Source organism: Sorex araneus, chromosome 5 (genome assembly GCF_027595985.1).
Source record: "Sorex araneus isolate mSorAra2 chromosome 5, mSorAra2.pri, whole genome shotgun sequence".
Classification (NCBI taxonomy): Eukaryota; Metazoa; Chordata; class Mammalia; order Eulipotyphla; family Soricidae; genus Sorex; species Sorex araneus.
This window is the reverse complement of record NC_073306.1, coordinates 177,482,418-177,501,248: the sequence shown is the minus strand read 5'-3', so window position 1 is coordinate 177,501,248 and position 18,831 is coordinate 177,482,418.

The window sequence follows — 18,831 nt, the reverse complement described above, 5'->3', positions numbered from 1 at the left end:
GTTTCCTTAACCAGTCATCTGTTTTTGGGCACTCCGTTTTTTTCCAGAAGCATTTGATAATTAGTTTTCTATTGCTTAGAATGAAGAGATATGTAGCCCCACTGCTCCAAGTACATAACTCTTTTTTTTTCTTTTTCCTATTCCTTTTTTTTTCCTCATCCCCCTTCCCGTGCCTCATAGTATGGTGGACACCACGCCGCGTTTCTCCCGGAAAATGGGAAACAACCGGGAAAGAGGGATATTTCCTCTTCTCGGCCGGCGTGGGACTATTGCTTAGTTCGCAGTCTAGAGAAATGGCTGCTACTTTGATTACCTTTAATATTTCAGCAAAAAACTCACTGTTATTGTTTGGAGTTTCCCCCCAAAGTCAGACCTGATAAAAAGGAATCATTTCACATTGCTGACAATTAAGAGATGTTAAGTCTCTTTGGATTTCTGTATAAAGACCAGGGAAAATTCTGCCAGAAAATGCCCAGCCCATCTCACAGTCCCAGTGCATTGCTGTAGGAAGCTGTTCTGGATGCCAAAATGGGTTACAAGTCCTCTGGAATCAAAGTCTTTAGGAGCAGAGGGTCCCATAATCATCATTTAATACTCACATTATTGAAAATGGGCTGGAGCGATAGCACAGTGGGTAGGGCGTTTGCCTCGCATGCAACTGACCCGGGTTTGATTCCTCCATTCCTCTCGGAGAGCCAGGCAAGCTACCGAGAGTATCCTGCTGCACAGCAGAGCCTGGCAAGCTACTTGTGGCGTATTAGAAATGCCAAATACAGTAACAACAAGTCTTACAATGGAGACGTTACTTGTGCCCCCTTGAGCAAATCGATGAGCAACGGGATAACAGAGATACATAAATTATTAAGAATGAATAGGAATTTCCACATGGCATGGTGTAGGTATACATAAGCAGCTCTTTCTCAATTTATTGGGTTCATTTGCCTCTTACTTTTTATGATTTTCAATTATTGGTTTTTTCTTTGCATTGACTTACATGGAACTGAGGCAAGGGGAGTTACCCACTGCAATTTTGTCTCATTGTTAACCTAGAAACTGGCTTTTTACCTAGACATTTTATCTTGTTTCTATAAGGCAATAAGTTGGGCTACGTTGGCACAGTATCTGGCCTATGGAAGAATTTAGAATAAGTTAATATTTTATTCTGAAGAAATTTGCATATCTTCCACTAAACATTTATGCTTCATTCCTTATCACAATAGATTTTTTTTTCTTTTTTGGGTAACAACCGGCTATGCACAGGAGTTACTCTTGCACTCAGAAATTACCCTTGGTGGTGCTCTGGGCACCATATAGCATGCTGGGAATCGAACTCAGGTAGGCCAGGTGCAAGGCAACTACCCATTATGCTATCGCTCCAGCCCCAACAATAGTATTTTAAAGGTGAAATGTGAAAAGATTCAGATGACCCTGCTATTTTAATTTTAAGTTTGTTGTCTCATATTTAGCACATCGGTTTTCATGTGGCTGACCCGTGTTCGATTCCTCCACTCCTCTTGGAGAGCCCGACAAGCTACCGAGAGTATTGAGCCTGAGCAGCAGAGCCTGGCAAGCTACCCGTGTGTATTGGATATGCCAAAAACAGTAACAATAAGTCTCTCAATGAGAGATGTTACTGGTGCCCGCTCGAACAAATCGATGAGCCACGGGATGACAGTGACAGTGACTGTGTCTCATTTTTAAGATTTTTGTTTTGAATTAATATTTTAGCATTTCAGCATACCCATTGGGGAATTCATTTCCCATGTGGGCTTCATCTTTCAAGAAGAGTTAGAAATAGTAAAACGGGGAATGCTCTTGTCTTGCACATGGCTGATCTTGGTTCAACCCACTGCACCCCATATGGTACCTCAAGCCTGCTAAACATAAAGCCAGAGGTAAGCCTAGGCACTATAAGGTATGCCCCCTCCTCAAAATGAAGGGTAAGATATTGAATATTACTGCTTCAATGTATTTTTAAAGAAATTAACAAAATATCACTAAGAGATGTAAAAGGAAAATAATAAAGCTATAGATCAATATGCCTAAAATATCTTTATTTTAGAAAATCAATCACACATTTTTACATTATAGGCTATATGTGGGCTGCAGCAATAGCACAGTGGGTAGGGCATTTGCCTTGCACGCAGTTGACCTAGGTTCGATTCCTCCATCCCTCTCAGAGAGCCTGGCAAGCTACCCATGGCATATTCGATATGCCAAAAACAGTAACAAAAAACCTCACAATGGAGACATTACTGGTGCCCGCTAGAGCAAATTGATGTGCAATGGGATGACAGTGATACAGTGATATAGGCTAGATGTACATTGTTTGTGCTGGTACAAAAGCCCATATTTGTCATTCTTTGATTAGAAGACAACCTAGTAACTTTAAAAGCAATTTCCCTTTTAATATTCACAGATTAATTAAGTTGTTTTCCTACTACAGATTAGACTGCTTTCATTTTATTTTATAATAAAGTGCAATTCCAGACATTCTATCAAATTAAATGGACTTGGAAAAAAACCAACTATATAATTCAATAGGGAAATAAATCTTTAAAGAAAGTATAATAAGGTCCTTGAATTTTAAAATAAGTAATAGAAGTTAGAGTCCAATAAGCACATATCCTTATTCCCATGATAATACATTTGAAATAATATTATTGAAAAAGTGACTAATCATGAAAATAGACAAAAGTAATTTGATTAATATTTTTTAACTAGGCTATAATAATTTTTGTTTCGGGGCTAGGGATGAGTTTGGGTTACACCCGGAGTGCCTGGGGACTATTCTTAGAACTGCATTCAGGAGTGATTCCTGGTAGGGCAGGACCGCTGCATATAGTTAATTGCTTGATCTCTTGTACTATATCTCTGGCCTAACAATACTTTCGTTTATTAACCTCCTATTCTGACGAGAATTGACATTTATGAAACTCTGGTTCTTTTTATATTAAATGCATCATTTTTAAGTGTATGTACAGTTTTCTAATTCCAAAACAGATTCACATAAATGCTGACTTTCTCAAAATCTGTAAAACTCATAAAAATGGCAAAAAATGAATATCATACTAAAGAGTAAGAAGAGCACAGCCAAAAATTAAGGAACTGAATTTGATCCCCTATCTTACAAAAAAAAATGTGATTTTTACCATGGAAAAGGGACAACAGTTAGTGGATATCATTCAGTAAAATCCACAATGTAACCTAGGGCTGCTTTGGTAAGTTACCATTCAAAAATGTAGAAGATTCCGAAAAGCTGCATTGCAGAACCATAATCACGATATATTTTAGATATCCAAGAAAGAATAGCAAATTCAACAATTAAAATTTGTACTAAATGAAACAGCTAATAGAGCAACTTAACCATGATCCTAAAAGGAGTATAATAAATGTGTCAGAGTATTAAAATGGTGACTCTTTGAAATAAAAAGCAAGTGAAAAATGTAAAAAGGGGATTAATTAATTAAAAAGTCAATTTAATATTTGTGCATAATTTTCAAAATGTATTCTTCTTGTCCTTTAGAGTAAATATGTCAGACACTGTTAATAATTGGTTTTCATTCTTTTTTCTTCTCCCCATCTCCTAAAGCCCAGCTTTTTTTATGTTTTGAATTTCATTAAATTTTCTTCCTGAGCTGCCATTATTTCTATTCATTTGTTAGTAGATTTCATGAATTTGAGTGATTAATTTGCCCCGTGAGTTAAATAGATTTTGGTTTTCACTTTATTACTATAATCTGAATGTATAATTAGGCAAATGCTAAAAATAGCAAATTAGGCCCAAATACTTTAGGTTAAACATACTTCTATTTCCTGCGATTACAACACAATCATAACTTTTTGGTGTCAGCCTCAATTTTAGTAATTGCTACGTTTCTCTATTTTCTTCAACTTGTTCTCCTGCAGACACTGCTTCCTGTTTCATTTATTTCTGAATTAATTCACAAAACTTGAGCTCTGCTTTAGGTCAGTTCTCATCTAGGACTTATGAAGCCATTTTATTTTCCCAATTATACATTCCTGTATACTATTCATTCTGGATAGTCTTATCTCATTGCATGGAACCCAAGTTCAGATTTGGTGTCTGGTCCAGAGACTTCCCCTTTTGTACTATCTCTCAATTGTAATAATATATTTTCCACCATCATGCCTCTGTGAAATCACGTCCCCATATTGTCACACTGTGGGTCACTTGCAATCCTCCAGATCCCATATTTCCATAATGATTTATTTCAACGTCTCTTACTCTAACACCATTTTTCCTCCTGTCCAGATTTCAACAACCACTCTTCTTTCTTCCCTGGGAATTTTAAGTCTGGAAATTTTAATTCTGTCTTCCTGGCCAGAACTTCTGCTTCAAACCCAATTATTCTTTACATCTCTATCCAAGCAAGTAAGCGTTGCTGAAAGAAACGGTAGAGTCACATCCATATTACATTATTGTCAATTTGTGCTCACCACTATAATCGTTGCTTAAACTTTAAATGACATTTCACTTCTCAGCTAATTGTCCTACTTTCCACAATAAAAAATTCAGATCTTTCCATCCTGCTTAGACACGCAGCCTCTCCTGCTTCACCATACTCAGCAGTTTCATAAACATTTACTTTCTGTAGAAAATAAAAACCAGCATTTTGGAATTCATTCAACGTCCCATCGCTAAGCATAAATACATGGTTGAATCCTCAGTCATCCTCCTTTTCTCACATTTAAAATGAAGGAAACATCCTTTTTTCAAAACCTTCCTAGAGTTTCCTTTTTTTTTTTCATCTTCACCTTTTCTGACTCTTCAACCTACTTTAAGCCAATTTATTGAATTGAAAGTGTTATTGCCATATCAATTTAATTAGAAAAACCTATAGAATATTAATTTGAAAGTTAACCTAATTTTTCGCATTGTTGACCATAATGAACATTTCTTCTGTTTTTTTTTTTTTTTTGCCTTTTGGGTCACACCCGGCGATGCACAGGGGTTACTCCTGGATCTACACTTAGGAATCACCCCTGGCGGTGCTCAGGGGACCATATGGGATGCTGGGATTCAAACCCGGGTCGGTCGCGTGCAAGGCAAACGCCCTACCCGCTGTGCTATCACTCCAGCCCCTGATTTTTTTCTTATGTTTCTCTACTATTCAGATTTGTCTATTGGCTCTTTTTATTTATTCAAGACTTTCATTATTATGGTTCCTAAGTATTTTTCTAGCTCTTTGCTTCTTAGACTAAACTCTCAAGTGATCATAGCTATTTCCAGGACTTTAATCAATATCAGACGCTGAACATTTTCCATCTATCGATCTAGAAAAAAATCCCTTTTATTCTGATCCAGACAATAATTTGCTTATTTGACATTAACATTTGGATTTTTATGAGGCATTTATAATTTGCATTGCCAAAATTAAACTTATTAATATCTATTTTACCAAGCCTTATTGCTATCCACAGTCTTCTATCACTTTCAAACAGGTTTTTATGTCAGAAACGTGTTGGTTCTTGAAGCAAATCCCATAAGTGATAACGTGTCATTTATTTTACTTTCTTTATCACTGGAAATTGTTCCCTCTCATCTCTACTCAACTCACCTATCTCTTGAAATACTAAAATATCTTCCCAACAAGTTTACTAAAAATATTTGCTAATTGGTGCCTAGTAATGGAAAGAATGAATCACTCCAGTTATCACAGTTGGAGTAATGTGTTATCTAACTATAAGGTAACTTGTGCACTAATAAGCGAGTCACATTTATTTCTTAAGGTGCTTAACAGATATTGAAGCCTCAGGGCCCTCCTATTTTCAATATTTTATAACACTAAGGATTCCTTTTGAAAAGATGTCCAAAATTCTCTCTACCGATTTCACACAGTCTGTATGATGTGAATCACTTTGAAATCTTGTAGGACGAGAATGGGAGTGGAAAATTCACTTTCCTATTGCCTAAGCTATGGAATATTTCTTGTTATCAGAAAAATAAAATTTCTAAAATCTAGAGGATTGAAAAATCCAGAAGATATTTTTCAAATAGAGCAAATATATTCTTTAAAAGTAAATTCCAATATTGCTGAGACTTCATATAGTTAGTATGGAAATTATGATCACTTGTTCTTTCCCTCCATACTTTAAAATACTCAGTTAAAATGTGGTACTCCCCTTTGATGTTTTTGATTTAGCTATTTATTAGGATTGGAATTTATAAATGTCCTCTTCCCTCTTCAAACCCAAGTTCTGATTTTATTTTTGTTCCACTTGATTGGGGCCTTGGTATCCAGAAACAGTTTCTTAGACAGGAGCCCTGCTTTACAGGAGCCTCACTTTAATCTTCAAGCCTTAAAGATGACATACATATCTTAGACTCATTTTGTCTTTGCTGCTTAAGTCATTCATTCCTGCTAGATAATTATGGCAATAAGTTTCTCCTAGGCTATATTTTTATGACTTTGTACTGTCTGGTTTCATTGTCTATCTTTATTGTTGGGCATCTTCATAAGAACAACTTATTTATTATTCTGAGAAAGTTAGTTTTGTTTATTTCACTGATATTCCTGAGCATAAGTCCCAGAATTTTAGGGTGTAATCTTAAATTTTTTCGATTTTATCTGGTTAAGTTAATACTTGTTCAATATAGAAAATTTGGGAATTTTAGAAAATATTTACTACAATTCACTGAAAATAAATGTTTATACATACTCATTTACTCTCTTTTGAAAATTAGAATTAAACCAGAATTGTAAACATTTTGAACTTTGAGCAGACTTTGTAATCACTTCATTTTTATACTTAAAATTTATCGACATGTGATGTGACACTTCATTATTCATCATCATCATCATCATCATCATCCTGTTGATAGTGGAATTTCTCCAGGGGTCTCAGTAACCTCTCCATTCGTCCAATCCCTGAGATTTTAGAAGCCTCTCTCTATTCGACCTTCCCAACAATGCCGCATTGGAGGCTCTTTCAGGGTCAGGGGAATGAGACCCTGCTTGTTACTGGCTTTGGCATATTCTCCCAGAGGGAGAAGTAGGCTACAAGATATCGCTTGTGGGAGCTTGCTTTTAAGTCTCTGGATGTTGGCTGTTGATGGGATTACACACACCTGGGTTCCTCTGCCGGTACCTTCATGCGTGAGGCTTGTCTGAACATGTGGCGAGGGGCCTTGAGCATGGCTGTGGCTAGGTTCCAGAGGTCTTCGGCCGCCGGGAACTCTGCTCCCGATGGGGAGGGAAGCTGGAGCCCATCCCCTCTGAGGGTCCCCGGGGAAGACAGCCAGGTGCGCAGGCAAGAGACTCGTGTTAGGACCCAAAAGATGGTGAACTATGCCTGGGCAGGGCGAAGCCAGAGGAAACTCCGGTGGAAGTCTGTAGCGGTCCTGACGTGGAAATTGGTCGTCCAACCTGGGTATAGGGGCAAAAGACTAATTGAACCATCTAGTACCTGGTTCCCTCTGAAGTTTCCCTCAAAATAGCTGGCGCTCTCGCACAACCACCCACGCAGTTTTATCCCATAAAGCAAATGATTAGAGGTCTTAGGGCAAAACTTCATTATTAGTGGTATTTATTGATGATATGAAGTAAATTTCCTGAAAATCTAATAATACAAAATAATTAAATCTGAAAAAGTTTTATATTATTATTTTCAATACTTCGTATTATTTATATTTAATACATAATATCATGTTGTCAATTTAAATATAATTTTTCATTATGCACTTTAAAATTTCTATTTTTTATTTAAATTGTATATAGAATATGTTACACAGATTTTTATATAACTAATTTAAAACACACATAAAACCGAATAATAAGATCCAAATTCAATTAGTTATTATTGTGTTATTATTTTAAAAATGTGATGAGGTTTTAAACAAAACCCCTGGCATCATTGCAGGAAGATAATTATGTGAAGTGAGATGAATATTTCTATTTGGTCAACCATCTTGAGGACATAGTTTATTTATTGAAAAAATATTGAAAAATGTCAATCATCCTGTCAAATAATGCTGCATCACTTAATTGGCATGACATAAGGTTACTGAGCTTTCCCTTGTACTCTATTATCGAGTAGAGAGTTTTCTTCCACAAGGAGAGTTATCAATTAGGTTATAAATGTTATGGAATATATCCTCATGAATTAGTACATAATTTAGCAATATTCTTCATTATCTTTTCCCAAATTTTTCTTCATCATTATTCTTTCTGGAACAAAATATAATATATAACTTTGCTTATTATACTTGCTAAATTTTTTTGTGGGAGGCAATGGGCCATTTCAGGAAGTTCCTGGGGGCTTTTCCTGGTGCTGTGCTTAAGGGTTACTCCTAGAAATGCATTGGAGGACTAGGTGTAATTTTGGGGATCAAATCATGGTTGGCCACATAAGGCAAGTCTTTACCTACTGTAGTATCTCTTTGGAACTCCTGTTTGAATATGACTCAGCTATTTATTGAGACTAAATATATTACTTTTCTATTTTATGGCTGAGAATGAGTAAACCACAAGTAAATTTCCAAGATGGAACTTTCAATTGGAATTTCAATTTGGAATAATTCCAGTACTTCTTGAATATTAATTTTTCTTTTTTCCGGGGGTCACACCCGGCGATGCACAGGATCACTCCTGGCTCAGCACTCAGGAATTACCCCTAGCGGTGCTCAGGGGGCCATATAGGATGCTGGGAATCAAACCTGGGTTGGCCAAGTGCAAGGCAAACGCCCTACCCGCTGTGCTATTGTTCCAGGCCCTGCACTGCTTTTCTTGATTAAATTTGGCATTTGGAACATAATTGCAACATGTGAATCACTACTGCATAATCACTGCAACATGTGAATTCCATTCTGGAAATCAAAAATAAAAGGGAGGGAAAGATTTCAGATATTCTATTCGTTATTTATACCTTAATTTTCATAATAAATTACTTGTCATCGAGTCCCAAAATGAATCATGCTTTTCTTTTATAATGCTAATTTTTTCCTTCATTTTTAGTCATTTTTGCCTGCAGATAGGTATTGCTATTCCTCATTTTGGTTTTGTTTTTCCGAATGAGTTTACTAATTGATCCCTGCTTAGTCCTATACCATATCACAACTATTTCTGTTGACCAATCTGCAAATGAACCATTGCATTTCTGTGCTTCATCTATTAAAATTTCATTTATTACTCACTTAAATGAAATTCATGCAAATTTGTAGGGAAGTTTTTTTAAATTATCAACCTGTGAAAATGAGAAAAAAATGGAAGATTTGGCACACAAGCTGTTGGCATTTATCAAAACTATAGTCTATGGGATCAGTTGAAAATGAGATTCAGACACTTTTTAACAGGAATATGCCTCCAGTGAAGTAGAAATTAAAACTAGCCATAAGTTTGAGATAGTTTCAGAAAAAGTCATAAATTATGTTCCAAATGCCAAATTTAATCAACTCTTATTATTTTTGCTTGGGAGGCCTGAACATCTGGCAATGTTCAGGAGTCACTCCTAGCTTGGCACTCAGAAATTATTCCTGGCAGGCTCAGGGGACCATATTGGATTCCAGGGATTGAACATGGGTCAACCATGTGCAAGGTCAGCACTCTACCTCTGCACTATACTATATTAAAAATATACTTCCTCTTCTCTCATAAGTTGAGAACTAGGCACCCATCATTGCCATGTGCCACCCATCATTCACTTTTCAAAATAAAAATATTTATAAGAATTGACATATTCCTGTACTACCTTAGTGTATTGGGTATATGATAGTCATACACTTTGCATTTTTTAAAATAAATTTATAAATCAAGAACATATGTATACATATATACACATATATAGCTTGAGAAGTGTATTTCTAAAATGCCATCAGATTAGTGTTATCATCTTGCATGTTCTACGTTGAGTTGTCACCCTTGTGAGTACATTCTGTTTGCAGAAGGGAGTAAAATAAATATTTGTGACAAAGTAGAGTACCTTAAATATTACAAACTTTTCACAATGTCAACTGTTGTGCTTCATGAAATTATTATATGTCTTGGTTCTCTTAATATCAGGTATATTCATAAAATTTCTTGCATTTTATTTTGTGAGGAAAAGGTACATCCTATTTTGTGAAGTAAAATGTGAATAGTGTTATAAATCAGAACAATGCTCAGTTTGCCACTATTGTTTCCCCACCTCCTTGGTCTCTAAAATAAGAATTCAATGTATGAGAGTAAACAATAATTCTATCATCTTGAAGAGAGCCTTTTAGAAATTAATATCAAACAAATGTGTATAAAATAAACATTTTGTTTTAAACTTCTGAAAATTATAAATGCTTTATGATTTTGGTACAGCTGAGAAAAGGTAATGCAGATAGGTAGAATTTGTACGGTGAAATAAACAATATATTCCCAAACTATAATAAAAACTATGGATATAGAAAAAATTCCAGATGTTTTTGAGGAGTAAGGAGAAGTAGGTCTGAATTAAAGAGTTATTAAGAGGTGAAATTGGAAAGTTTGAACATAGTTCTTTGTTACAAACAAGAAAATATAAAAGCTAAACTTGTATGTTTGGAGTTGATACACTAATTTTTCAGACTGGAGCAAGAGCACAATGGGTAGGGCAGCCGACCCAAGTTCAATTCCTCCGTCCCTCTCTGAGAGCCTGGCAAGCTAGAGAGTATCCTGCCTGCATGGCAGAACCTGGCAAGCTACCTGTGGCATATTTGATATGCAAAAAAAAACAAACCAGTAACAAGTCTCACAATGGAGATGTTACTGGTGCCTGCTTGAGCAAATCGATGAAAAATGGGATAACAATGCTACATAAACTTTTATTAATATTTAGTTTAATAAGGGATGTGATCTCACAATAAATATTTCATCTCCAGGTAAACAGTACAACTTTTAAAAGTCAGAAAAAATATATGACGAAGCAACAGAATTCATGGAAACAGTGAATAAGGATAATAATTATCATTTGCTATGTGATTTAAATATGTGCCATTATAGCAGACACAGACAGAAACAGGTAAAAATATTGTGTTTTGATTATTTACTGTATCACTGTATCATTGTATCACTATCATCCCGTTGCTCATCAATTTGTTCAAGTGTGCACCATTGACTTCTCCATTGTGAGACTTGTTGTTACTGTTTTTGGCATATGGAATATGCCACGGGTAGCTTGCCAGGCTTTGCAGTGCATTTACTGTATATAAAAGATAGAGAACAGGAATGAGTCTAAGAAGACTTTATACTTTCATTTATAATCTGGGGCAATAGAAATACTCTGAATAGATATAGGTAAATTGAAAGGAAGGGCCCATGTAAAATACAAACTTCATGTTTTTTTTTTTAATCTTGAATGAGCCATTAAACAAAAATTTAGAGAATTGTATGCTGTGTAGCCTGGATCGATAGCACAGTGGTTGGCTTTCGCCTTTCACGCGGCCGACCGGAGTTCGATTCCTCCGCCCCTCTCGGAGAGCCCGGCAAGCTACCGAGAGTATGGAGCCCAAATGGCAGAGCCTGGAAAGCTACCCATGCATATTGGATATGCCAAAAACAGTAACAATAAGTCTCTCAATGAGAGACGTTACTGGTGCCCACTCGAACAAATCGATGAACAACGGGATGACAGTGGTACAGTGGTATGCTGTGTAGATCTATCACTTTCCATGATAGAAATGTGTCACCTACAAAGTGCTATCACTATAGCCACAAGAAAGGATGAATTTTCTGAGACAAAACAAAACAAAATTGGAGAGGTTCGGAGAGAACCAATGTTAAAGTCAAAGGGAAATAGTTATAGAAAGAATAAAAATGTTAGTTATATATATATTTACTAGGCATGTATTATCACATCATTATTTTTTTCAAAAGATAGCTTCTTTTAGTATTATCTGAAGCAAGAGAGGAAAAATAAGAAGATAAAATCATTGGATATATCAATTCCTGGGGTCTGTTTTAATATTAATTTAGTAATAAAGAGAATTTAGGAGTCTTGAAAAACTTAAACAGGTTATAAAATAGGCATTGGAAATCAAAGATTATAAAGAATGAAGAAAAGGGGCAACTGTAGATAGAAAAAATATATACAGGTAGAGGCCTTAAGTTAGCTCTAAATGTAATAACTCTTTCACTTTACTGTTACCCTCTGAATTGATGTGAAAATAATAGAGATTATCCATCTTGTGTTGCGACAGTACTACATATGACAGATTGTACTGAAACATACTGCAGTACTGTAGCACTGTTGTCCCTTTGTTCACTGATTTGCTTGAATGGGCACCAGTAACATCTCCATTGTGAGACTTGTTGTTACTGTTTTTGGCTTACCAAATATGCCACAGGTAGCTTTCGAGGCTCTGCCTCGTGTGTGGGACTCTCTCGGTAGCTTGCCAGGTTCTCTGAGAGAGATGGAGGAATTGAACCCATTTCGGCTGCATGCAAGGCAAATGCCCTACCGTAGTGCTGTGCTATCACTCTAGTTCATAAATATTATGGCATTTAATCCTCCAAATAACTGGATTGGTTAATATATGCTATCATTATCTTCAGTTGTTTGGTTAAACATTAAGTCAGTGAAGAGTAAAGTAATTAATAAAGGTCACTTGAAAGTAGCAGAATTAAGAGCCAAATTCATGCGTTTGTATTCAGAACTAGTAGTCTGAAACCATTAAACTTATAATGATAACAAATGTTAAATGCCAAACCCTAACCTATTAAACTTGTAATGATAGTGAATATTAATGTCTGAAGCAAGAAAAAATATGTGTGGCCTTATAATAAGTACATTGGTGGAATATAGAGCATTTATTTAAAAAAATTAAATAAATATGTACTACTCTTTTAGAACTTACCATTTCAAATATGGGACATTTTATGATAAAATGAATAATAAAACAATCTGGTAAGTGATCTCCATACAGCAGAACTGTTCATAATATATAACTATGTCATTTGATTCTTGTGGCCAAGGCGGGAAAATTAATATTACTTTTTTCTCTCTTTTTTTTTTAACAGGCAAAAAAAAAAACTAAGAAGGAGAAGTGGGAGCATTTGAAAAAGTGCCCATAAGAATATGACAGAATTAGAGCACGATCTACATAAATTTATTTTTGTCCAAAGCACTAGTTAATTTTCTATCAAACATCTCATTGTTTTGAAAATAATGTCTATACATATTTAGCATTTAATAAATACTTGTGTGTTTAATTAGTTTTCCTTAAAGGCAGAATTATGTAGGAAACAGAGAACAGTGACTCTCCAAGAGATTCACTCCCCTTTGCACTACTTCCTGCTCTTCTTATTCTCTACTTGAAGACCACTTAGTGAGTTGAATCCAGCAATAACCGATAGCTTGTTCATAGGGAATACTTCAGAAGCATTGCTCTTTCCCTTTTCAGAATCTGTTCTCTGAGATAGTCACTAAGTTCTCATGTAGCCCTTTCATCATCCCATCCAAAGTACAAAGTAAGAATTACTTTTAGCTTTGAAATTGAGCATCACTGGGTCTATAAAGGCATAATTTATCCCATGCTCCTATGAGTCACATATTTGAACAAAGCCCAGCTTGTACTCTTTTGTCACAATGTTGTAAAAGCTTCTCTTGGGTATTATTCCTGTTCTTGCTTAAATTATTAGGAATAATTTGAGCTACAATTAAAAATAACATTTACCTCCCATTCTTCAGGTAGCACTTTACAAATTATTATTGTTTACTTCAGTTTAACACTGCAAAATTACCAGCAAATGTGTGGATTTTGGTCAAAACAAAATAAATTATTTGTTAAGTTAAAAAACACAGAAAAATTCCAGTGTATTGCCATTGTCCCTAGATGTTTATACTCCCTAAAATTAGCTAAATAAGTTGGCTTCAAAAACTACCATTCTTCTCTTGGAGAAGTGGTGCTAATGTGTTTAGTTTAGGCTACATGTTTTTGTATCATGAGCACAATGTATAAAAGCGAACATCCAGAGGCAGCTTCTACCTTTCCCCAAATTCAGTTTACCTCTGAGGAAATAGCATGTGAAATTACACAGTACTTTATGGAAAGTTTATTGGAACCCAAATTTATGTATATACAGAGATTTGGAATATATATCCTCTCTCTATATATAGTCTCTCAGATACTCTTGAGAGAATAAAACTTCTATTTAGGGTTGAATTTGAGAGAGATTTGTAAAATACATTGTTACTTTCCTATGTCTATAATCAGCTATAGAGATAAAATGTGATACATTAACTTAAGGCTTCTGTAGTTATTGAATTTGGGAGATGGTCAAAAATAAGCCTTTTCACTTCAAGGTAATAGACATCTTGAACCTGGAATAGTTCTTTAGACTGAAAAGCAAAGTCATACCAAATGCATTGTATCATGTGGTACATTTAAGTTAACATGCCACCTTTAAAAATATAAACACCTTAAATTGATACAGGGATTGATATCTTAGTGGGAAAACCTTATTTTTTAGATTGCCGATTTCTTTAACATTGAACAAAATTTATCTACTCTGAGGACAATGTCACCTCCTAGGATCTTAGAAGTCTAGCTGACTTCATATGGGATGTGATAGACAATTGTGCAACAAAATACTTTCTTTTGGGTAATGACAGGGAGTTGGGGATTAATACCTAATAGTGCTCAGGGCTTACTCCTGGCTATGTACTCGGGAAACACTACTGGAGGGACTCAGAGAATCATATGGGATGCCGGATGGAACCTGAGTTAACAACATGCAAGGCAAGTACCTTACCTGCTATCCTATCACTCTAGCCCACAACCCAAAACACTTTCTTATGCAAGAGCAATAAATATAGTTTAAAGACCTTTGGAAATTTATTGCTGGACGTATTAAATAGGTCACTACACAAAACATTAGACATTCATTAATCAGTAGACTATCCTTGTTCACAGGCCTAGTATGTAACCATGGACAATTCACTTTACTGTCTTCTAGCTTTGTCACCTGATAAATAAAGGTTAAGTGTGACTATTTAGGGGGCTGGAGCGATAGCACAGCGGGTAGGGCATTTGCCTTGCACACAGCCCACCCGGGTTCGATTCCCAGCATCCCATATGATCCCCTGAGCACCGACAGGAGTAATTCCTGAGTGCAAAGCCAGGAGTAACCCCTGCGCATCTCCGGGTGTGACCCAAAAAGTCAAAAAAACCAAAGTGAGACTATTTAAAACTTCTTCTAGCCAAGATTAAAAATCAAAACAGTTATCATCAATACTATTGTAAAACCATAGACACTGAAAATAAAGGCATGACTTAGTGATCATTCTACCTTCTAACCAAATCAGAAATTATTCATCAATAATGTTTATGAAATATCATCTAGTTTGACTAATCTTGATAAAAAAAACTCTTCATCCTGTAAAATAGTATTTTTTCATAAAAAGGTTGGAGAGTTCAACAGTTTGCAGCTGAAGCTCTGATGTTATCTCAGTTTAAATCCCTGTTCACTAGCTATGTAGCCTTGGAAAAGTTAAATTCTGTAAGATTTAATTTCTTCACTTTCTAATTAATTTGATATTCTTGGTAGTTGCAGCATCATTGTTATTGAAAAAAATATTTTCTTGACTAAACTTTAGTTATAATATTTTATCTCTTTTCTCTCCTCTCTCAAGATTTGCCTCTGCCTAGTCCAGGTTTATTTGTTACCTTATGGTTTCCTTGGAGAGAGGGGGTGTATCACATCTAGTGTAGTGTTTAGTGATTTTTCCTGTACTCAGGGATCACTTCTGGTAGTGTTTATGGGGATCATGTAGACCGAGGGAGGGATTAAGACAGGGTTATCCTAATGCAAGGCAATCACTTTAATCCTTGTACTATCTCTCATACAGTTTTTAATAAGTATTCCCTACAAATTTATTGATAATTTCTCCATTTTTGATATCCAATCACTCTTGATAGTTTCTTACCTTTAATGATCAAATTAGTTTAGCCTTCCAAATATGCCTAAGACCTACCTGCATGCCTTCCATTGGGAAACAGCCTGAAACTGTTTAGAAGTTTAGTAAAAATCCTTTTACTCTAATATCTCTTCTTAGTAATTTTCCAAACATTGACCTCCTTCCTCTGTTCATCAGCTATAAATACCTGAGGTCTTTCTTGTTCTTGGCATCAGTTCTCTCCTCCCTTTGCACCATTATTGAGGTCTATTATGAAGTATTTCTTACCATTTTAACAAGTGTCAGAATAATTTTTCTGAATATTATCTTCAACTACTAGAAAGTTCTTCATGTTGAACTGAGACCTATTATCACTTCTTCCTACTGGTCTTAGCACTTTCATTTTGAAAATGTGAATAGCATTCCTATTTTTCTTTTGTATGAAAAAATCTTTCAAATACACAAAGATATTGCATATCTCAAATGTTCTTTATTTAAGGCTAGGTATTTCTTTTTTCTTTAACATCACGGATAATTGCAGTTTTGATTCCTCTTATAGAAGTATGTTTGAATATGTCATTGTGACATCTAGTTATGGTAGGTCAATGTGATCATATAGTATTAAGATACAGTGATGCCATCAATATTCTTAGTCTGAATCCTGTCATTGTTTCATGTTAACCTAAAATGGCATCATATATGCATTAATTTTTGGCGGCTATCACATTTTTATACAAAATGATATGAATCTGATTTTTATCTAACTTTGAAATTTCTTGCCTCGAAATTCAAAATACGGAATTTAAAAATAGCTTAATGCATTATAAAATAAGTTTTTCAAAAAGAATTACCGGGATAAGAACTAGCAGAATATATAAAGCACTTGCCTTGGACCCAGTCAAGCCAGGATCAACCCAAGAACTACATATGGTCCCCCAACTCCAAAAGGAGTATGCCCTGAACACTTCCAGGTGCTCAATGAAGCAAAACAAAATGAAACAAAACCAAAAAGCATTACCATGAGAAAATGACGGACATGTGTCCTTTGAACTCATACTAGAAAGAGATGGAGCTATAATGATGAAGACTAAATATTTTTTAATATTTAGGTAGAAGAAAGAAAAGAGATAGATATTAGCAAATAGCATGTCGGTAAGAAAAGCAAAGCAGAGAGAAATAACAAAACCACTTTTAGTTGAGATAGTATTTTAAAGAGTATTTTGAAGGAAAATTACTCTTCCTCTCCCTCTCAATACTAAGGGACTTGTCTCAAGCTCCTCAGACCAAATTATATCATTTCTTTTCATATTTTATTTTGACATGTGTTACTATTTTATAGGAAAAATATTATATAAAATTATCATATAAAAGTATTCTGACTTTATAAACATTCATGTGTATATGTACTTTTATATATGTAGCAAAATTTTTCCTTCTAGTCTACCAATTCCATTTCACTATAAAACCATTTAAATTTATTTACCTGGATCCATGGTTTCTTTAACAGCAATTTCCTTTGTATGTAAAGTAGATTATGTTTAGGGTTGTTTAAAAACCATTATCACTCTATGTCTGTCTCTTTCTTTCTGGCTCATTTCACTCAATATGATACTTTCCATGTTTATCCACTTATACGCAAATTTCATGACTTCATCTTTTCTGACAGCTGCATAGTATTCCGTTGTCTAGATGTACCAAAGATTTAGAAAGATTGTTTAGAAAGATTGCACCCATATGTGGAATATAAAGTAGCAGAGAGGTACAAGCTTGCAATTATACAATTTCTGGCAGAAATTTCTCTGGACTTAGTTACTAAAATACAGAAATCCAAAACCGTGTGGCCACTATTGTGGTCACTCGACCTCATATCTCTTCATTCTCAGCAATGGAAAGCAAATTACCAAATGCTTCCTTTTCAGCAGGTCTGACTTTGGAGGGAGAAACTCCAAATAATAGTGAGTTTTTTGTTGAAATATTGAATGTAATCAATGTAACGTGAAAGTAAAATGAAATTTATTAGTTACACAGGTGGGCGGGGGGTCTGGGGGGCTGGGGGGGCGGGGGGTGGTATATGGTGATTCTTGGTGGTGGAATATGTGCACTGGTGAAGGGATGGGTGTCCAAGCATTGTATAACTGAGACTTAAACCTGAAAGCTTTGTAACTTTCCACATGGTGATTCAATTTAAAAAAATAAATTAAAAATAATAATAATAAATAAATAAATAAAAACCATTATCAAAGAAGAAATATATGTAAAGAAGATCTCATGTATGATTAACTTCTGCTAATTGCAATATACAGTAGGAACTACTTGTCATATAGAAATAATGCATCAGAATTATTAAAAATAAAAGAAAAAGAAATCTACACTCATTATGCAATCAGTGAGAATGCATCTTGTCAGGAAAAAAAACCTTGACTAGGTTATGCAACCCCGACACCATTTAGACTTTTAAAAATTATTGTAGGGGCAAAAAAAGCTTAAGTTCCATTCTGATGGAGGAATTTTGCCTAAAGACATGGTGTTGTTAGTCTTTTGTGCATTTCAGCAGCATGCAACAGCATGAAAAATGAAAATTGGATTTTACTATAGCAACAAATATTGTCAGATAGAGTAAGACAGAACAAAAGTTACCAAGAGAACAAGCTGATAAAAACTCAGTATCTAGGCAACAATTTTTGTTGGGTTATTTTTAAAAAATGGATAATATTGTGTTCTATTTCTAATTTATTCAGCTTTTTGCTGAGTGATAGTAACATTATGACTACAGAAACCATATCATCTTGACATTATAAGTATTTCAAAATACAGTAATACTTCTTTTATTTTTTTTTCATTTCACTGTGATGGAAAGAAATCCTGAAAATGATGGTTGATTAGCTCAACCGTGTTGCCTGAGAGTTCACTATTTTATCCAACAATTTTTAGAATTATTTTACTGTTTGTTGTAGATAAAGATTATAATTA